Source organism: Zalophus californianus, chromosome 5 (genome assembly GCF_009762305.2).
Source record: "Zalophus californianus isolate mZalCal1 chromosome 5, mZalCal1.pri.v2, whole genome shotgun sequence".
NCBI classification, from domain to species: domain Eukaryota; kingdom Metazoa; phylum Chordata; class Mammalia; order Carnivora; family Otariidae; genus Zalophus; species Zalophus californianus.
In genome coordinates this window covers 89,345,933-89,367,686 of record NC_045599.1, presented here as the reverse complement: position 1 = coordinate 89,367,686, position 21,754 = coordinate 89,345,933, and the positions used below count along the sequence as shown (strand labels likewise).

General features: G+C 42.0%; 2 protein-coding genes across 9 annotated transcripts in view; one reads left to right on the top strand and one right to left on the bottom strand.

Annotated features, from left to right (window-relative positions):
- Positions 1-8,155, bottom strand: part of UIMC1 (ubiquitin interaction motif containing 1) — a 112,212-nt gene extending 104,057 nt beyond the window's left edge. For all 8 annotated transcript variants that reach the window (XM_027606668.2, XM_027606669.2, XM_027606673.1 and 5 more), the window contains exon 1: positions 8,014-8,155. The gene's annotated coding sequence lies outside the window, so the exon portion shown is untranslated. The remainder of the gene's footprint in view (positions 1-8,013) is intronic.
- ZNF346 (zinc finger protein 346) overlaps positions 7,868-21,754 on the top strand; it is a 71,551-nt gene continuing 57,664 nt past the window's right edge. Inside the window, exons 1-2 of the mRNA XM_027606684.2 lie at positions 7,868-7,926; positions 11,185-11,291. The gene's annotated coding sequence lies outside the window, so the exon portion shown is untranslated. The remainder of the gene's footprint in view (positions 7,927-11,184; positions 11,292-21,754) is intronic.

Below are 21,754 nucleotides of genomic sequence, written 5' to 3'. Positions count from 1 at the left end.
GCACGCACAAGTGGAGGGGCAGAGGGAGGGGGAGACAAGCAGACTCCTCCTCACTGAGCAGGGAGCCCAACACAGGGCTTGATCCCAGGACCCTCAGATCATGACCTGAGCCAAAATCCAGAGCAGGACACTTAACTGAGCCACCCAGGAACCCCATAAACATTTTTTATTATTTTAATGCCTTTTCTTATTGCCAGCTTATCTTATTGTGGGAATACGTAATACAATACATACAACATACAAAACGTGTTAATTGACTGTTTATGTTATCAGTGAGGCTTCCAGTCAACAGCAGGCTATTAGTAGTTAAGTTTGTTTTTTGTTGTTGTTGTTGTTTTAAAGATTTATTATTTATTTGAGAGAGCAAGAATGAGAGAGAGAGAGTACACGAGGGGGGAGGGTTAGAGGGAGAAGCAGGCTCCTTGCTGAGCAGGGAACCCGATGCGGGACTCGATCCAGAGACTCCAGGATCATGACCTGAGCCGAAGGCAGTCGCTTAACCGACTAAGCCACCCAGGCGCCCCAAGTACTTAAGTTTTTGAGGAGTCAAGAGTTGTACACAGATTTTCAACTGCACAGGGTGTCAACACGCATAACTTCTGTATTGTTCAAGGGTCAACTGTACATAATCTCATGGAAAAATCTCCAAGACGTGCGCTAATAAGTGAAAACTAAAAGAAAAATAGTAAATAATAGCATGATACCTTTAGTGCAGATTAAAAAAAAAACCAGCAATGATAAATTTTTCTCAAGCCATCAAAAACAGAAATTAACCAATTTACAATCTTCAGCTCTCATCTCTAGTTCAAAAATAATTTTTAGGAAAAACTTTTTGTTAACTAAGAAACACTTAAAAGCCTTTCGTAGGTTGTTAATTCAAGTAATTTAAGAAAGTTAAATAATTTTTCTTTTTTTAAGATTTTATTTATTTATTCATTTGAGAGAGCAAGAATGAGAGAGAGAGAGAGCACATGAGAGGGGGGAGGGTCAGAGGGAGCCTGATGCGGGACTCGATCCCAGGACTCCAGGATCATGACCTGAGCCGAAGGCAGTCGCCCAACTGAGCCACCCGTTTTACCTACGTTAAAATGTAAAAAAGAGGGGCGCCTGGGTGGCTCAGTTGGTTAAGTGACCGCCTTCGGCTCAGGTCATGATCCCGGAGTCCTGGGATCGAGTCCCACATCGGGCTCCCGGCTCGGCGGGGAGCCTGCTTCTCCCTCTGACCCTCTCCCCTCTCATGCTGTTTCTCTCTCTCTCAAATAAATAAAATCTTTAAAAAAATAAAATATAAAAAAGTGGGGTTTAAATTAAGGAAATCAATTATTAGAATTGTACTCAACACTAGAAAAAGAAATCACTATTTGCAGGGTGCCTGGGTGGCTTAGAGGGTTGAGTGTCTGCCTTTGGCTTGGGTCATGAATCCCAGGTCCTGGGATTGAGCCCCACATCATGCTCCCTGCTAAGCAGGGAGCCTGCTTCTCCCTCTCCCTCTGCCTGCCGCTACCCCTGCTTATACTCTCTCTCGTCAAATAGATAAAAATCTTTAATTTGCCTCTCATAACTTGCTCCCTACCCCGGGTCCCATAGTCAGCCATTTCAATGGGACCTCTAAAGCCCCTAACCCTGGAAAATACTACTTGTGTACTTCTTGCCCCAGCTACAAAGATAAGATTCCTAGAGAGACTCACAAAATCAAGCCAACTGATTTTTCACTGATCCTTTCTAAGGGACCTGTCTTCAAGTCTTTCACAGTAAGCTCCTCCTAACCCTTTGTATCTATATTTAAGTTCCTTCTAGATCCACTCTATTCCCTTGCTACAAACATTATCAAGACTTCCTAAGCCTAAAAATAAGTTCCCTCAACCCTATCGCCAATATTATCTCTCCTTTATCATCAAATGCTTTGCTCATAATCTATACATTGACACACACACACTGTAAATTTCCAAAGCAATCATTAATTTAAAAAACAAAGTATTGTTTTACTTGTGCAAATTAAAACACACACACAGCCCTGTTTTAAAATCCATCTGGAAGGATACACAAGAAATTGCCAAAAGTGTGAGAGAATTTGAGAGAGATGAGGAAAGACATTTTCCCTACTATTTGAATTTTGAACCATGTGTACATATTATTTTTCTTTAAACTTTAGACTCTGGAGATAATTTGAAGTTCTGACATTAATTTTAAAGAGCACATTCCATATCCACTGTGTCCATTTATCACCCTCTTCTCTACTAATATGTTACATAATCTGAATCTGCTCTCCCTTTAGAATTATCAAAGATCTCCTTGCCACCAAATCCATATACCTCTCTTCAGCTTTCATTCCACTAGTCATCTTGGCAAATCCCTTCTTTATGATAGTCTTAGTGTCTGTGATATTGCTCAATTGAGTTTTCTCCTAGATCTGACCTCTCCTTTCCTTCTTCTTCCTTCTATTCCTCTCACTAAATTAAAGTATTTACCGTTATGCTATACTCAATCTCCTTCTCTCCCTACTTTGTAACTTCAAAGTGACATTCACTCTTGAGCTTTCAATTACAAACTCAATTCAAAGGCCTACAGGATATACAAATGCACCTAGGCCTTTCAGCTCAACTCTAGTCCTACCATTTCTGATTTGCTGTGAAATTCTACTGAACATTTAAAGAAGTAACAATCTTTCACAAACTCTCCCCCCCCAAAAAAAGTGGGGGAACACTTCCCAACTCATTCTACCTGACCAGTTGATACCAAAACCAGACAAAAATAATAAAAGAAAACAAGAAACCAGGAGTGACTGGCTGGCTCAGTCAGGGGAACGTGTTACTCTTGGTCTCAGAGTTGTGAGTTTGTGCTCCATGTTGGGTACAGAGACTACTTAAAAATAAAATCTTTAAGGGGCGCCTGGGTGGCTCAGTCGTTAGGCGTCTGCCTTCGGCTTGGGTCATTATTCCAGGGTCCTGGGATCGAGCCCTGCATCAGGCTCCCTGCTCGGCAGGAAGCCTGCTTCTCTCTCTCCCACTCCCCCGGCTTGTGTTCCTTCTCCCGCCTTGTCTCTCTCTGTCAAATAAATAAATAAAATATTTTTTAAAAAATTAATTAAATAAATAGAATCTTTTAAGACAAAAGAAAAATAAAACAAGGAACCAGTATCTGTTATATAGATGCAAAAATCGTCAACAAAATACTAACAAACCAAACCCAATATTATATAAAAAGAATTATATACAATGACTAAGATGTATCAAGAGAAGAAAAGGTTGGTTTAAGATCTGAAACTCAATGTATTATACCATATCAACAGAATAAAGGAGGGGCGCCTGGGTGGCTCAGTCGTTGAGCGGCTGCCTTTGGCTCAGGTCATGATCCCAGGGTCCTGGGATCAAGCCCCGCATCGGGCCCCCTGCTCTGCGGGAAGCCTGCTTCTCCCTCTCCCACTCCCCCTGCTTGTGTTCCCTCTCTCGCTGTCTCTCTCTGTCAAATAAATACATAAAATCGGGGCTCCTGGGTGGCTCAGTCGTTAAGCGTCTGCCTTCAGCTCAGGTCATGATCCCAGGGTCCTGGGATCGAGTCCCACATCGGGCTCCCTGCTCAGCGGGAAGCCCGCTTCTCCCTCTCCCACTCCCCCTGCTTGTGTTCCCTCTCTCGCTGTCTCTGTCAAATAAGTAAAATCTTTTTAAAAAATAAATACATACATACATAAAATCTTTTAAAAAAATAGAATAAAGGACAAAAACCACATGATTATCTTAATGTACACAAAAAGAACATTTGACGAAATTCAACACTCCTTCATGATAAAAACACTAAACTAGGAATGGAAGAGAACTTCCTCAACCTGATAAAAAGTATCTATCAAAAACCCGTGGTTAACATTATACTTAATGGTGAAATACTGAAAGTTTTCCCTTAGATCAGGTCCAAAACAAGCATGTCCACTCTAAGCACTTCTATTCAACATTATACTGGAGGTTCTAGCCAGAGCAATTAGGCAAAAAGAGAGAAAAAGAAAAAAAAGCATCCAGATTGGAAAGGAAGAAGTAAAACTATATTTAGTTTTATCATCATTTAGATGCAATACTCTTGTATACAGAAAATTCTAAGAAATCCACTAAAAAAAAAACACTATCAGAATACACAAGTTCAACAAGGCTGCAGGATACAAAATCAAAACAAAACTACCTGTATTTCTATACATTTGCATTGAGCAATCTGAAAATGAAATTAAGAAAACAAATCCAATAGCATCCTAAAGACTAAAATATTTAGTCATAGTTTTAACAGAAGACAGGCCAAATTTAGGGCACCTGGGTGGCTCAGTTGATTAAGCGACTGCCTTCGGCTCAGGTCATGATCCTGGAGTCCCGGGATAGAGTCCCATGTCGGGCTCCCTGCTCAGCGGGGAGTCTGCTTCTCCCTCTGACCCTCCCCCCGCCATGCTCTCTCTCTTTCTCATTCTCTCTCTCAAATAAAGTCTTTAAAAAAAAAAAAAAGACATGCCAAATTTATACCCTGAAAACTACAAAACATTTTTTAAATAAGAGAAAATCTAAATAAATGAAAAACATCCCATGTTCAAGGTTCAAAAAACTTAAGATGGTACTCTACTCCTCAAATTGACATATAAATTCAATGCAATACCTAATAAAATCCTAGTTGTGTGTGTGTGTGTGTGTGTGTGTGTTTGTAAATTAACAAGCTGATCCTAAAACTCACATGGTAATTCAAGGGTCCCAAGTATTTTTAATTAATTAATCTTCACAAAAACCTAGGAAGTATATATAATTATTACTAGGAAGCATAAGTTCAGAAAAGTAACTTGTCAGAAGTCACAAAGGAGACGCTTGGAATTCTGTCTCCTGACTCCAATACTTAATGACTTAATCTTTATACCTCTTCTAACTAAAACTGCTGCCTGATGTATGGTAATGCACACATAAATATGCGCTGAATGGAGGCACCTGGGGGGCTCAGTCAGTTAAGCATCTGCCTTCGGCTCAGGTCATGATCTCAGGGACCCTGGATTGAGACCCCGCGTTGGGCTCCCTGCTCAGTGAGGAGTCTGTTTTTCCCCACTTCCCCTCCAGCTCGTGCTTTCAAATAAATAAAATCTTAAAAAAAAAAAAAAATACGTGCTGAATGAATAGTATAATGTATATATTTAAATTATTAAATATAACAAAAGCACAGAAAGATAAAATTATTTTTTTTAAAGATTTTATTTATTTATTTGACAGAGAGAGACAGCGAGAGCAGGAATACAAGCAGGGGGAGTGGGAGAGGGAGAAGCAGGCTTCCCGCTGAGCAGGGAGCCCGATGTGGGACTCGATCCCAGGACCCTGGGATCATGACCTGAGCCGAAGGCAGACGCTTAACGACTGAGCCACCCAGGCGCCCAAGAATAAAATTATTATAGGTTGAATAGCATAGGTAAGACTTGGAAGTCAGAATTAGTTCGGGAGGATTCTGAAGGAATCACAGTGCCACAGGAAAACACCTTGTATGGAATAGTTTTCATCTTATTAAATGTTTTCTGTACCCTGGTTATTTAAACCAAAATGCTCAAATCTGATAGGAAGAGTAGCTATACCACCAAATATATGTAATTTCTTAAAGATACATAAATAAAAACTCTACCCTTCTCTGTAGCACAGAACCACCAGCAGTCTCAAAGTGGGTTTTCAGAGAATAAAGCAGATAAGAGATTGATAAGCATTAAGTAGAGGCCCCCCACAGATTACAGACTCCAAAATTCAGTGCTTCATGAGATTTAACCACACACTAATTCCAAGAGCAAAAAACAAGGCACTGCTTGGCCAATTTAAACAAGCAGACCAGCATATAGTGCAGCTACTATTTATTTAGGTTGCTACCCTTAAAAATGAAGAACTCACTAAAATAATGGCTTACCTTCAAGTACTGGAACTGAGGCTAAAGAATGAATTACAACTGTGAAGGAAGAATAGAGTTTAGAGGCCAACAGCCTCATCTTAATCATGACAGGAACAAAATGTCTCTAAAAGAATGCACAAACAGGAAAGGTGACACAATAATGAGACTTGTTATTTATTTCACAGGTAGCATTTTTAGTAATGCCCTTGAAAATCCCCAATTTGGGTTATTATTTGTCATTTTCTTTCAGCAAAGCTATCATCTTGATCCATCTGAAGAACAATCACTGAAAAAATAACTTAAAAATCTTGACATTCTACCTACCAAACATGTCAAAATCACTTCGAAAGCTTGGGGATATAGGGACCTTAACAAGTCTTTATGAATGATTGACCATAAGTTATTGAATAAGTCACTACCCAAGAAATTTGGTACCAAGCATATCACCTGATTTCAAGGGCTTGTTTCCTTAGTTTATTTTTATTTTTTAAACATTTTATTTATTTATTTGTGAGAGAGAGCACAAGCAGGGAGGAGGGTCAGAGGGAGAGGGAGAAGCAGACTCCCCATTGAGTAGGGAACCTGATGCAGGGCTCAATTCCAGGACCTTAAGATCATGACCTGAGCCAAAGGCAGACGCTTAGCCAACTGAGCCACCCAGGCGCCCCGTTGTTTCCTTGATTTAAAAAAAGGTAAATGTGGCAGTTCTTTCTACTCATGGATCCTGTCCTAGTGCTTTAATAAAACCACCTTTTTGCGCCGATAATACATTAAGTACGTAAAATAAAAAAGGTAAATGCATTTACAAGCACACGCACAATTATTTCCCAGTTTATACTCAGCCTCAGAACAAATGTGTAACAAAATGCATAATTTTGAGTAATAAATTATAGTCATTTATTGAGTCCTGGGATACTATTCTACGTACCTCACACGCATTATAAAGGTTATCCTCCCAATAACTCTATAGGGTAGGTATCACTATTTTATACTATTTTTATCACTATTCATTATTTTAACGATTTGTATCACTATTTTACATGTTTGTAAACTTACTCAAAATCAAACAATTGGTTAAGTTCTTCCTAGGTTGGTAAATGGCTATGTTGTGAACTGCGGCTCGATATGCCTGACTTCAAAAATCATTCTTTGATTCATCTACAAGGCACTACCCCCCAACAGGAAAAAATACAGAAGGATAAAACTTTCACTTTTTCCTAGATAATACTTATATCTTAGTATGATATAGTGACTAAATACAAGAACATTAGAGTCAGGCTGCCTGGATTCAAAACAGCTCTACCACTTACGAGGTAGGTCGTCCATCCTCAGTTACCTCATCAGTAAACTGAGAATAAGTACCTATCTCGTAAAAGTGTTAAGATTAAATAAATCCGTGAGTGTAATAGGCTGAAACACTGTCATCGTACAGAAGGAAACATCAGTTCTGCTGGAGGGGAAAGTGGCAAAAAATGATTTCCAAACAAAATATTTTCTTCTGGGCAAACAACTAACAGAAGGAAGGATCACTCCGCAACAAAACAGTAGCTTGCGCGCGGGAGGGGCGGGCGGGCGCGGGAGGCGTAAGAGTCGGAGGGGCACCGAGGCCGGTCCTCGTGTAGAGGTCCCGGCTCTGGGGCCCCGTGGAGGCAGACAGCGAGAACGGAGCCTCGTCCCGGGGTGTTCAGGGTGAGGAAGACGCTTTCGAGGGACCGGGGCGGGGGGGGGGGGAATCAGAGCCCATCGGCTGACGAGAAATAACGAAGGAGCGCCCGAGAGGATAAAGGCCGCACCCCTGGTGCGAAGTGGGCCGGCCTGGGACTGGGGGCGGAAGCCCACCACGGCGTCAGGAGGCGTCCAGCGAAGTCCCAAGGGGCCCCACTCCCGCGTCGGGAGGCGCCCCGCCTGCCAGCTTCCTGGGGCGTCCCGAAAGGCCCACCCCGGTGTCCGGAGACGCCCACCCAACATCCTCAAGGGCCACCCCGGCGTCCGGAGAGGTCCGCCTCCGCGCCGTGAGGGCTCCACTCCCCGTCAGAGGCGCCCCTCCAGGTGAGAAGCGGGCCGCGGCCCCCAGGAGAGAAAAAAGGAGGCGGGAAGAGGGCGGGCTGGAGGTGAGCGGAGGCGGCAGGTACTCACCGACCGGCCGGCGCCCCTCTGCCGAGCCCCTCCTCCGGGGCGCTGCGGGTCACGAGCGTCCGCAGCACGTCAGGAGCGCGGGCGGGGGTGGGGGGAGGCATGCGCGCGAAGCTGAGGCACAGCGGGGAGGAGTCGCGCTCCCCGGGCGGGTGTGGGCGCGTGCGCCGGCGTCCTGGACGCAACCAACCCGCACCGCGGGGGGAAGCCGCGGCCAGGTCGTACCATTGCGCTAGGGCTGGAGCGCGCCATCACTGGAGTAGTGTTTGATCTTCCAGCGCAGTGTGGGGCACTCCCCGCGCGCTCGCAGTGGGCTTGTTCGCTGTATCATTTGTTAGCACGTTGAGGGAAACCAAAGAGTAACAATAGGGCTCTCAAAACACTACAGTGAACCCCTTCAAAGCCTCCTCTGCCACATCAACCCTCCTCCGGCCCTTTGTTTGCGTATAGAGTTATACTGAAATTGTCTGTTCATATGACTACTTGAAAAGTATGTCCTGATCGTAAATGTTAACAATCTGACCATTTCCAGGAAGGGAAGGAATCTGAGAAACGTAAACTCTTAGAGGTGTCAGTTCGCAGTGTAAAATTAGAACAGCCACTTTTGGTGAAATTTTAAATGTGCGTTTTATGATCCAGCAACTTCATGTCTAGAAGAATATAGAAACTCCTACAGGTGTGCACAAAAAGACAAATTCATGTTCAAGCCTGCTTCCTCGTGAAAAATGTAAACAACGGAAATGTGCAATAAAGTATAGACGAATAGCGTGCCTGGGTGGCTCAGTTGGTTGGGCGACTGCCTTTGGCTGGGGTCATGATCCCAGAGTCCTGGGATTGAGTCCCGGGATCGAATCCCGCATCGGGCTCCATGCTCAGCGGGGAGTCTGGTTCTCCCTCTGACCCTACCCCCTCTTGTGCTCTCTCAAATAAATAAAATATAATCTTAAATAGATAAAACGTGATATGTTCCCATGATAAAATGTTACAACAAATAAAACTAATAAATGAGTCCTATACGTATCAACATTTGATAGCTCCTAAGAGTTATAAATAGCAACATGCCAATTATGTGCACTGTGAAACTTATGTAAATTTAACAGAATCACAGTATATACTGATAATGGAAAAAATATATGTGTTAAGTATAGAGAATGAACTATGGGTTCATGGATATGCGGATATGCACTATGATAATAAAAGGGCAGGAGCGGGGGAGGAGTAAAAGTCAGGATGGATTGGGAGGGGGGATACACAGGACTTCAGATAGTTCTTTTTTTTAATGAAGAAGGAACCTGGGGCTCCTAGGTGGCTCAGGTTAAGAGTCTGCCTTCCGCTCAGGTAATAGACCTAGATTGATCCCCACATCTGGCTCCCTGCTTAGCACAGAGTCCGCTTCTCCCTCTGCCCCTCTCCCCCACTCATTCTCTCTCACTTGCACTCTCTTTCTCAAGGAAATAAATAAAATCTTTTAAAAAATAATAAAAAATAAAATATAAAAGAAGAAACCTAAATATAAACATAAGAAAATATGTTAATTAGGTGGTGGAATTATTTACATTATTCTTAGTACATGTACTGCAGTAGCAAGCACTAGTTATATTATTCTTAACATTTCCTATAACATTTTTTAAAAGATTTTATTTATTTATTTGAGAGACAGCAACAGAAATAGTGAGAGAAAGCATGAGCCAGGAGGAGAGGGAGAAGCAGGCTCCCCGAAGAGCAGTGGGGCTCAATCCCAAGATCCTGGAATCATGACCTGAACTGAAGGCAGATGCTTAACCAACTGAGCCGCCAGGCACCCCTTCTGTAACATTCAATTCTGGAATGACCTTTTCTTATCCTCCCAAGTCACCTACCTCCAACTGATTCTCCAAAATCCAACTCAACCATTTCTTCCTTTGCGTCCTCTAACCCTGATGCTGAAAAGGGCCCTTGAGTTGGCTAAACAATACAAATGGACAAGAAGTCAAACAGGAGTTCCGAGCAAGGCTTTATTGGGGCTTACACTACAGCACAAGGAAGATAGCACAAAGGAAAGAGTCTTCAGGACTTAAAGAGGCTTAACCAGGGGCGCCTGGGTGGCTTAGTCGTTGAGCGTCTGCCTTCGGCTCAGGTCATGATCCCAGGCAGGGTCCTGGGATCGAGCCCCGCATCGGGCTCCCTGCTCACTGGGAAGCCTGCTTCTCCCTCTCCCACTCCCCCTGCTTGTGGTCCCTCTCTCACTGTGTCTCTCTCTGTCAGATAAATAAATAAAATCTTTAAAAAAGAAGGCTTAACCGACTGAGCCATCCAGGTGCCCCTGGAATATATATTTAAGGTCTTCTACAGTCTCACAGGAGTAGGATGACTTCAGGTCTTCTAGATGGTTCTGTGGATGTTCGGGAGAGAGGAATTTTAATCTGGAAAGATGTGCCACAGTTAGGGACTCCTTGTAAGTTGACTGCATTTGGAGTGGCCAGAGGGTCTCTTGGCCACTCTGGCCACTCCATGTAGGGACCCTTCCATTTAGGCAACAGTTGGTTCTCCGGGGAGTTTTCTTTACAAGTTCTAAGAAGGACTTGATCTCCTGGGTTAACCTGTGGAGGGGTCCTCTTTTCAGCCTCATCCTTGGTGGGGGCTGGTAGTACTTTGTTTGCAAGGTCTGATATTGCTTTATGTACTTGACCTAGATTAATTATATATTGTAAGCTCTGGCTCACTTCTCTAACAGCAGGAGTAGTCTAATCTAAGGTTCATTGAGTCTCCTGAAATGAGACAGAGCAGGGACTAAACTCAGGTCCCCTCAACCCTCACTGCAAAATCCAGCATTCCTTGGCTCTCCATAGAAAGAAAAGCTAAAACTCTATGCCTCACAGTAGTATATCTTGCAGGAATGTGGAAACAAGATGTTTATGGAAAGGAAGGACTCAGCTATGAAGACTGGTGAAGACTGAATCAAACCGGTCTATGCCAAGATGGCCACCAATGCTGACCTTACACTGCCTTTTTCCCTCATTATAATACTAAGGGTGGAGATTTCACATGCTAATTAGACATGTGAGACACGAAGAAGCATGACCCTTAAGTGCACAGGTGTCAAGAATTTCCCACCTCTACATGTTTAAATGTCACCCTTTTCCCGCCTAAGTCTCCTTAGAGATTGGTATCACACTTTTCTGGCAACTCCACCAGGACTCCAGGAGGATGTGGGGGACCCCTGTGGATGGACAGCTGGATGCAACCCCTTCAGAGCTGACAAGCAGCCACCTTGAACCTTTGGTTCAGTGTCACCGTGCTAGGTAAGTCAGCCTCCAGCATCCCAGGGGTTCCCACTACTCTCATTCAGGTAACATTTTTCCTTTCGCCCTTCCTTCCCAATTTCCTTCCCTCCTCCTTTAACTTCCCTCTTCTTTTCCATGCTTTTCCCCCTCCTTCTTATACTCTACTAATGGGATGGCTACAAGATAGCTACAACTTAACTCCTCTCAGCCTGTGAGAACGTGGTCCCTCTGGTAGGTAACTAACCAGTAGAGGTGGGAAAGGCTCACCTCACACCATGCAGACCTTGGTCAAACAGGCGGTCCCTAACCAGGGACTAGTAAGAGTGATGGAGATACAATCCTCACACAGTGTAGGCTAATAGCTGGAAGTCTGATAGCCTCAGGAAAACTTTGTGGGTTTTTTTTCCTCTTTCTCCTCTCATTCCCTGGTTCCAAGTTGTCTGAATAGAAACCGGTAAGGGATGGGTTGAAAAAACTGACTCCCTTGGCCTGATCACCCCAATGGGCAGTGGACAGAGTGCCTCCCTCCACTGCCCCCTGCTTGATTTCTTTTCCTCTTTTTCTCCCTCTCCTCTTCCAGCTTCCCCCACTCTGCCCCCTGCCCGCTTTCAACGTGGAGACTCCCTGTTTTGTTACCCTCTTTAAAACTTCTTGGTACTTCTTCCCTCTGTCCCTGTCTGTGGAGGGGATGTGTGGGCTTCTTGATCACTGTGCCAGTTGAATTTGTCACTGGCAGATGGTTAGATCTCATTGTCTTCTGTGAAGATTGCCCACTATACTAACAGACCTGGAGTCTGCAGAGAAAAGAGCATTGCTTGCCATGCATTTTATTATCCAATCTGCTTTAGACATTAGGAGAAAATTACAAAAGTTAGAGGCCAGCCCTCAGACTCCACTGTCAACCTTGGTGGAAGAGGCCTTCAAGGTCTATAATAACATGGACAAGGCAGAGGAAGCTAATAGAGCTAGGAAATTGGCCAAAAAGATGCAGCTTTTGGCTCCCCTACTTCATCCACCCACCAGTTCCAGGTGACCTTAAGAGGTCCAGAAGACCAGACAACTGATAGGGAATCGTCAACTTGGGATGAAACCAAGGCAGTTATTGCCAGGAGGGACACTGGAAAAGGGAATGCCCTGAGTGCCCCTGCTATGGGACACCCAAGGGCAGTCCTGGCCAACCCCTGCTTCTTGCTCATCTCTGGAATGAGAATGCACATACCAGTTGAGGAGACCCAAGTCCAAGGTTGCTGTCTCTCAACCCCAGCACAATGCTCCTGCTTGCTTCCTTGGCTGCTGGGACATTTGATCACCCATGGTATACTGGAGTTACTTGCTGTATGTATCTATCTCTTTTATAAGACTCGTGAGCTTTCTGAAGACATGATCCATGTAACCCCAGCAAGCAGCAAGGAGCCTGGACAAAAGCAAACATTCAATACATGTTGACTGAATTGAATTGGGAAGGGGAGATCAAAAATGTCTCAATGCAAGGCCAGAATTCTTACTTCAGAGAAGAATGCTGATTCAGTTGTTGTTGGCAGCCATCTTGTAACCAGCCATTGATAAGCATCTTCTAAAATGGCCCTCAATCATCCCACCTCCTGGCATTCACACTCTTGAGGGTGGGCTGTACTTACTTTTTAAAAAATATAATGAGGCAGAAATGATGGGATGCATTTCCAAGACTAGGTTATAAATAGACTGTGGTTCCCTGGTTTCCTTCCTGGGCATTCTCACCCTCTACATTTGCTCACTTTGGGGGACTCCAAATGCCATGTGAGGAGGCAGTCATGTGGAGAGACCCATATGTGGGAGAGAATTCCACCTCCACCACCACCCCCACAAGGTGCCAGTTTAACTACAACCTCATGAGAGACTTTAAGTCAAAGGCAACACCTGGGGGCGCCTGGGTGGCTCAGTCATTAAGCATCTGCCTTCAACTCAGGTCATGGTCCCAGGGTCCTGGGATCAAGCACTGCATCAGGCTCCCTTCTCAGCAGGGAGCCTGCTTCTCCCTCTCCTACTCCCCCTGCTTGTGTTCCCTCTCTCACTGTCTCTCTCTCTCTCTCTCTCTCTGTCAAATAAATAAATAAATAAATAAATAATCTTTTAAAAAATTTAAAAAAGCAACACCTGGCTAAGCCATACCCAAATTCCTGACCCACAAAAATTATGTTTATTATTTAAGATTTGGGATAATTTGTTATATAACAACAGATAACTAATACACAGCTTTCAAGAGGAAAATACAGAAAATAACAGGGTGAGAGCCCTGATCATATAGACCTGGAAACCATTCAACTTCTGGACTTTCTGGGGCACCTGGGTGGCTCAGTCGGTTATGTGTCTAACTTTGGCTCAGGGTCCTGGGATTGAGCTCCATGTTGGGCTCTGCGATCAGCAGGGAGTCAGCTTGTCCCTCTGGCCTTCTCCCTGCTCGTGCTTTCCCTCTCTCTGTCTCAAATAAATAAAATCGTTAAAAATAAAATAATTTTAAAAAACAACTTCTGGATTTTCTATAATGTGAAATAATAAATGCCCTTAATATTTACATCGGTAATGTTTTGTTACCTGCAGTAAACAACATCCTAATTGGTATAAATCTGAATGTCCATCAGTAAGGGAATGATATATTAAATAGTATTGTATATTCATAGAATAATATAGAACAATTAAAATAAATGAACTAAATCTACATGTGCCATCATGGATACATCTCAAAACATGATATTAACTTTAAAAGGCAAGTTGCAGGATGATGCAAGCTCCATGAGAATATTATTCTCTACATTGCTGTATCCCCAGTACTTAGAAGAATGACTAGCACATAGTAGAGAAGAATGAATGATGATTCTACTTATGTGAACACAAACTCTTATACAAATAATATCACATCTTTTAAAGTAACAGATACATGTAGAAGTATTTTCATAGGCCTGGGTGGATACATGGATACATAATAAGCAGAAAATATAGGATACTTCTGAAAAGGGAGCTAGAGGTCTAAACTTGGGATGAAAGAGAACCTTACTATATTCTTAATGTCCTGATTTTATTTTTAGAACTAGTGTAATTAAAAATGAATTAACTATATATTTTAAAGCAAACAAAGTAATCACCAGAGAACTTTTAGTGATTGCTACATCCAAGTTACCTAATGTTTCTATGCTGATCTCTCTCTCTAAAGCTTCTCTTGCCATTTCTGCATAGAATTTCTTGTCATTTTTAAAGTGGGCCATTTATTGGGGCACCTAGGTGGCTCAGTCGTTAAGCATCTGCCTTCAGCTTGGGTTATGATTCCAGAGTCCTGGGATCCAGCCCCACATCGGGCTCCCTGCTCCGCGGGAAGCCTGCTTCTCCCTCTCTCACTCCCCCTGCTTGTGTTCCCTCTTTCGCTGTGTCTCTGTCAAATAAATAAAATCTTTAAAAAATAAATAATAATAAAGTGGGCCATTTATTAATATTGGGAAAATCATTTATTTACAACTCCTCATGTTCCACGTGGAAGCACTAGTGTAATAATCCTGGCCCCTCTTCTCCTCCTCACTTATTCCTCCCAGAACAGGGCTGACTTTTATGTCTGATAGGCTTCAGAGAAGGAACTGCACATTCTCACTCAGCCCTTCCCTCAGTACCTCCCAGATCTGCCTACCTGCATAAAGCACGAAGCACACATTTTCTGCTCTTCTCTACTATAATTTTGGTGGCACTTCACATCACCCCTCACCTCACCCATCTCCTCCAAGAAAAGCCAAGACTAGGAAGCCTGGGTAGCTCAGTTAAGTGTCTGACTCTTGATTTTGGTTCAGGTCATGATCTCAGGGTTGTGAAATTGAAACTTGCATAGGGCTCCTCACTGGGCATAGAGCCTGCTTTAAGAGTCCCTCTCTCCCTTTCCCTCTGCCCCCTCCCTCCTAGAAAAAAAAGCCAAGACTATTTAGATGTGCCTATTATGAGGGAAGTCCATCCAGTTCAGGGTTGAAGTGTAAGCAAGCTTACTTGGCTAACACACTAATCTCTTAACTGGTTCCAATCTTGGGCAGGGAACAGAAGTATTATTTATAAACCTCCTCAAACCACAGTAACTAGGAAGCTTTTTTCACTTTTTTTAAAATGTAGGGCTATATATGTCTACTCATGTAGAACTGTAAAAAAAGAACAGTGCCACAGCACATGTGCATAGCAACCGAGAAAATGCTAGGTGAGTTTCAGGTATATTATCTACATTACTTATGTTAGTCATGGTGTGAGTTTTTTTGTTTGTTTGGTTTTGGGGTTTGGTTTTTTTGTTTGTCTTAGCATTTATTATAGGTTTTTTGTGCTTTTTAATCTATATTTGCAAGGAATATACACCATGAGATAGTGGGTCTTGATTCCATTTTGAAATAAAAATTTCCTTCTCTTTTTTAAAAGCTTCAAAATCAGTTTCATTGAACAGCTTGAGACTGCAAGCAACCTATTTTAACCCTGTGATAATTGGGGCACCTGGGTGGCTCAGTTGGTTAACCAGCTGACTCTTCATTTCAGCTCATTCTCTCTTTCTCTCTCTCTCTCTCAAAAATAAAATCTTTTTAAAAACTGATAATTAACAAATACTCATCTCTGAATCTGGATTTTTCTAGGTATTATGAATCGAATTAAGAGAGAGATATTCCTTCAATAATACAAAAATATACATACATAAGTTTATTCATTGGTAGGATGCCTGAGTGGCTCAGTCAGTTAAGCATCTGCCTTCAGCTCAGGTCATGATCCCAGGGTCCTAGGATTGAGCCCTGCGTCAGGCTCCCTACTGAGCCTGCTTCTCCCTCTCCCGCTACCCTTGCTTGTGCTCTCTTGCTCACTCTCTCTGTCAAATAAATAAATAAAATAGTAAAAAAAAAAAAAAGATTATTCATTGGTGATTTTTTAAAAGTATTTATTTATTTGATAGAGAGATAGCAAGCACAAGCAGAGGGAGAGGGAGTGGGAGAAGCAACCTCCCCACTGAGCAGAGAGCCCAATGTGGGGCTCAATCCCAGGACCCCAGGATCATGACCTGGGCTGAAGGCAGACACTTAACCAACTGAGCCACCCAGGCACCCCTCACTGGTGATTTAAAAATACTGGAAATAGGGGTGCCTGGCTGGCTCAGTCAGTAGAGTGTGCAACTCTTGATCTCAGGGTCATGAGTTCAAGCCCCACATTGGGTGTGGAGCATACTTAAATTTTTTTTTAATTTTTTAATAAATAATAAAATAAAAATACTGGAAATAACCAGATATCCATTCATAGGAAAACAGAACATCCAATTAATGGAATATTATGCAGAGGTGATACGCAGCAGCAAAACAAACAAAAACCACATATACACACACAAGGGGCAACTTTGAAACTATCAACTGGTTATCTACTGGGAGTGGACAGACTCAAAGTGGAAAGAATGATGGACAAGTAGCCATTGGAATGGGATAGAAATGTGAGAAGGGGAGATATCTATGTGTGAAAATAAATAAAGGAAACCTCATCTAAAATGAAGTTGAGAGGCCCTGAGGGGAGAGCTCTCACCCAGGTAACACCATAAGAAGCATACCTTGCATTCCTCAACTGGAAGAAGCTTTCTTTGCATATCCCAGCAGGAAGCAGGCAGAATTTCTCCTTGCCAGCAATAGCCTAACCAATGAGAACTCAGCAAAACACCACTTCCAGCTTCCTCTTTTCTCCTATACAGGCAAGCTCTCTCCTCTGTTCTTACGGCTTGCCTACCGCTCACCATAGTTTGCTTGTGCTGAATTATAATTCCTCTGCTATTCCCAAGTAAACTCATTTTGCTGGTAAAATAACTGGCTCTTCTGTTTTTTTTAAGGTCAATATAAGTTAAAGCCTTTATTGTAGTTCTAGTTTTAGAACCTTGTTAACATTTCCTAAAAAAATAAAATCAATAAGGATGGGGGAAAACTAAATGGAATAAAAATAGAAATAAATAAACCAAACTGTATTGCAATTGAATAACCTCACCACACTGAAGTGGCGGGGGGGGGGAATTCACACTGAAAAAGAGAAAAAAAAACACAAATGCATACAAATGCATAATACACATCCACACACAGATGTGTGTATGTGTTTATACATAACCTAAGTCTATATACTAAGAGAACCTAGAAGCAATGACACCACAATAGGAATGAGAACATCTAGACCCCAGATCTTGGTTTTTAAAACCATTCCCTCCTATACAAAACTAGGATTCCTCAGAAAAATGGCTGACTCTGGGGAAAGAACAAGAGGAGCCTGGATCATCTGATTGTGAAAGAAAGTAAAAATATGCGCAAAGAGGAATGCCTGGGTGGCTCAGTTAAGCGTCTGCCTTTGGCTCAGGTCATGATCCCAGAGTCCTGGGATCAAGTCCCACATCGGGCTCCTTGCTCCCTGGGGAGCCTGCTTCTCCCTCTGCCAGCCCCTCCTACTGTTTTTGCATGCGCGCGCTCTCTCTCTCTTTCTCTCTCTCTGACAAAATCTTTAAAAAAAAAGATATGCTCAAAGAAAACTGAGAACGTGTCAAACATATGGAGCCAATTCGGAGGGGTTTCTAGGGTCATATATGGGACAATATAAAAATCAAAATAAATAATGATAGTCATGGACTGTAACTCATTAAATAAAATAACTCTTGAATATATATTGATATAAGTACATAAATAACGGAGAAGGGACAGCTCTTCCATTAGGTGGAATGTCAATAAATGTAGAAAGAATGATGAAATTAGAAAACCACCATTTGGCAAGCAACAGAGTAATAAGAAAGTGTCATCAATGAATACTAAAACTAGTGGATATGAGGTCGATAACTAACGAGATAATTATATACTCTCAATTTCCTTATAAAATCATTATTAATTACAAAGGGAAAAATAGTAACTTTACAGTAGAGAAAACTGGCAGGTACCACCTTGATCAAGTGATCAGAGTTACCATCACTAGTAACGAGACACATCACTATCATGTACAAACTGATATGATGCCTGTGGTTTGCTGCCAAAATGCATAAACTTTAATCATAGAGAAAGAGAAACAAACCCAAACTGAGGGACAATGGCATGAAAGACAAAAATTGAGGAATTCATCCAGATTAAAGGAAACTAAAGAGACATGAAAACTGAATGGAACATATGATCTAGAATTCTCTTTTGCTTTTATAAAAAATTATTGGGATCATTAGTGACATCTGAACAAGATATATAGATTAAATAACACCATTGTGTCAATGTGATTTTTTTATATTGATAACTGTACTGTGATTATATATGAAAATGTCCTTGTTTTTAAGAAATGTATATTAAGGGGCACCTGGGTGTCTCAGTCAGTTAAGTGTCTGCCTTGGCTTGGTCAGGATTCCAGGGTCCTGGAATCAAGCCCCACCCATGTCTGGCTCCCTGCTAGGTGGGGAGTCTGCTTCTCCCTCTCCTTCTGACCCTCCCCCTTGCTCATGCTCTCTCGCACTCACTGTCTCTCTCTCAAATAAATAAATAATTTTTTAAAGATTTTATTTATTTATTAGAGAGAGCACAAGTAGGCAGAGCGGTAGACAGAGGGAGAGGGAGAAGCAGGCTCCCCACTGAGCAGAGAGCCCAAAGCAGGGTTTGATCCCAGGACCCTGGGAACATGATCTAAGCCAAAGGCAGACACTTAACCAACTGAGCCCCAATAAAATCAAAAAAAAAGAAATGTACAATGAAGTAAAATGGAAAAGTGGCATCATGTCTACAAATGGACCTCAGGTCGTTCAAAAAAATATTATCTATAAAGCAAGTGCAGAGAGAATGATGGCATTAAAGTAGTAAATTTTAACATTTGGGAAATCCAGATGAAGGTTATATGGGAATTCTTTGTACTATTCCTTTAACTTTTCTGTAAGTCTGAAATTATGCCAAAATAGAAAGTTAAAAGAACAGGAGTAAATTACATGATGGCTCTGATACAAAGACTTCAACTGCCACCTATAATACCCAAATGCAAAATTTTATCTTTATCTGGACTGCCTCATTGTTCAAATTAATTGATTTTAGAAATAACGTATTTTTAACTTATAAAATAACTATATTAATAAGCTACCACTTTTAATCTCTTCCAAACATTAGGAATCTACATAGAATCATGTTTGGAAAAAAGAGTTCTTTTACTAAACAAAGTAAACACTGTTTTAGTTCAGTTTCTAATCCACAGTTTGAGAAACTGAATCACATTGAGGAAAAGTGGCTAATGATTTGCCCAAAGTCACACAGTTATAAACAAAGTTGGGATTGTCAAACACACAGAGTTAACCCACAAGAAAATGTCAGCAATAAACAAGCACTAGAACAAAGGTAGGGGGGGCACCTGGGTGGCTCAGTCGGTTGAACCACTGACTCTTGATTTGAGCTCAAGTCAGATCTCAGGTTGTGAAATGGAGCCCCTCATCAGGCTCTGTGCTCAGCGGAGAGTCTGCTTGAGGTTTGTCTGTCCCTTTGCCCCTCCCCCTGCTTGTGCCCTCTCTCTCACTCTCTAAAAAAATAAATCTTTTTTTTAAAGATTTTATTTATTTGACAGAGAGAGTGAGAGAGGGAACACAAGCAGGGGAGAGTGGAGAGGAGAAGCAGGCTTCCCGCGGAGCAGGGAGCCTGATGCTGGGCTCCATCCCAGAACCTGGGATCATGACTTGAGCCAAAGGCAGATGCCCAACCAACTGAGCCACCCAGGTGCCCAATAAATAAATCTTTAAAAAAAAAAAAACAGGTGTAGAGCATCATGAACCATTAAAGAAATACAAAATAAAAGTCCCACAGCACGTTTGTTAAATTAGCAAAAACAAAACAGACAAAATTCAATGGTAACAGGACTGTGAGAAAATAAGTATATTTCTTCATTGTGAATGCACTATAAACAAGTGTAATCTTTCCAGAGAGAAATTTGGCAATAGCTGTCAAGAATTATAAAAATGATCATACTCCCAACCTGAGTAATACCACATTGGGGAATACATCTCATGGAGATGATTCAAAAGAGAGAAGAACAGACTTGAACAAAGATGACTGTAACAAAACAGTATATTTGCTAAAAACTAGAAACAATCCAAATGCTCACCCATGGGAGAGAGGCTAACTTGAAACAGGCCATGGTAGAACAATACAATAACAGTCATTACATTACCACAGGGAATATCAACAAGAGGACCTTGTAGGAATGTGGTAAGAACCCTATCAAGGATAAGCTAAAGACAGAATCCCAAGAGACCCATACACAATGCTGACAGCTAACAGATGATGTGTATGTAGGTGTCAAAGAAGAATTTGCAATAAGTAGGTAATCTGAAGTTGGAATCTTAAAAAAAAAAATATGGCTTTTGGGGCATCTGGGTATCTCAGTTGTTGAGTGTCTGCCTTCGGCTCAGGTCATGGTCCCAGGGTCCTGAGATCGAGCCCCACATCAGGCTCCCCGCTCAACGGGGAGCCTGCTTCTCCCTCTCCCACTCCCCCTGCTTGTGTTCCTTCTCTCGCTGTGTCTTTCTCTGTCAAATAAATAAATAAAATCTTTAAAAAAATAAATGACTTATTATTTAATGAAATCCATGTAAAAGAGAAATAAATGGGAGGGGGACCATGGCCAGAAGCCAGGGACTACAACCCCTCAATCCTGAAAACACAACGTGACAGCTTTCTCTCTTTTTTAAAATAACTTCATTGATACCCTACAACCCAGCAACTGTACTAGTAGGTATTTATTACCCAAAGGAACAAACGTAGTGATCCGAAGGGGCACCTGCACCTCAATGTTTAAGCAGCAATGTCCACAACAGCCAAACTATGGAAAGAGCCCAGATGTCCATTGACAGATGAATGGATAAAGAAGATGTGATAGATAGATCTATAAAATGGAATATATATATAATGGAATATTATTCAGCCATCAAAAAGGATGAAATCTTACATTTGCAATGACATGGATGGAACTGGAGAGTATTACGCTAAGGGAAATAATCAGAGAAAGACAATTACCATATGGTTTCACTCATATGTGGAATTTAAGACACAAGACAGGATCATAGGGGAAGGAGGGAAAAATAAGACAAAATCAGAGAGGGAGACAAACCATAAGAGACTCTTAACTTAGGAAACAAACCGAGGGTTGCTGGAGGTGGTGGGTGGGGGGGGTCGGGGTAACTGGGTGATGGCCATTAAGGAGGGCACATGATGTGATAAGCACTGAGTGTTACAAGCAACTGATGAATAACTGAACTCTACATCTGAAACTAATGATACACTATATGTTAATTGAATTTAAATAAGATTAAAAATAAATAACTTCATTGAGATGTAATTAACATACCATAAAATTTACCTACTTAGAGAATCCATTTATAGCATGACAGCATAACTGACCTGTGCCCTCAGTGAAACTGGTGAAAATTATTTTAAAAACCACCATTTCGAGGCTCCTGGGTGGCTTAGTCAGTTAAGCGTCTGACT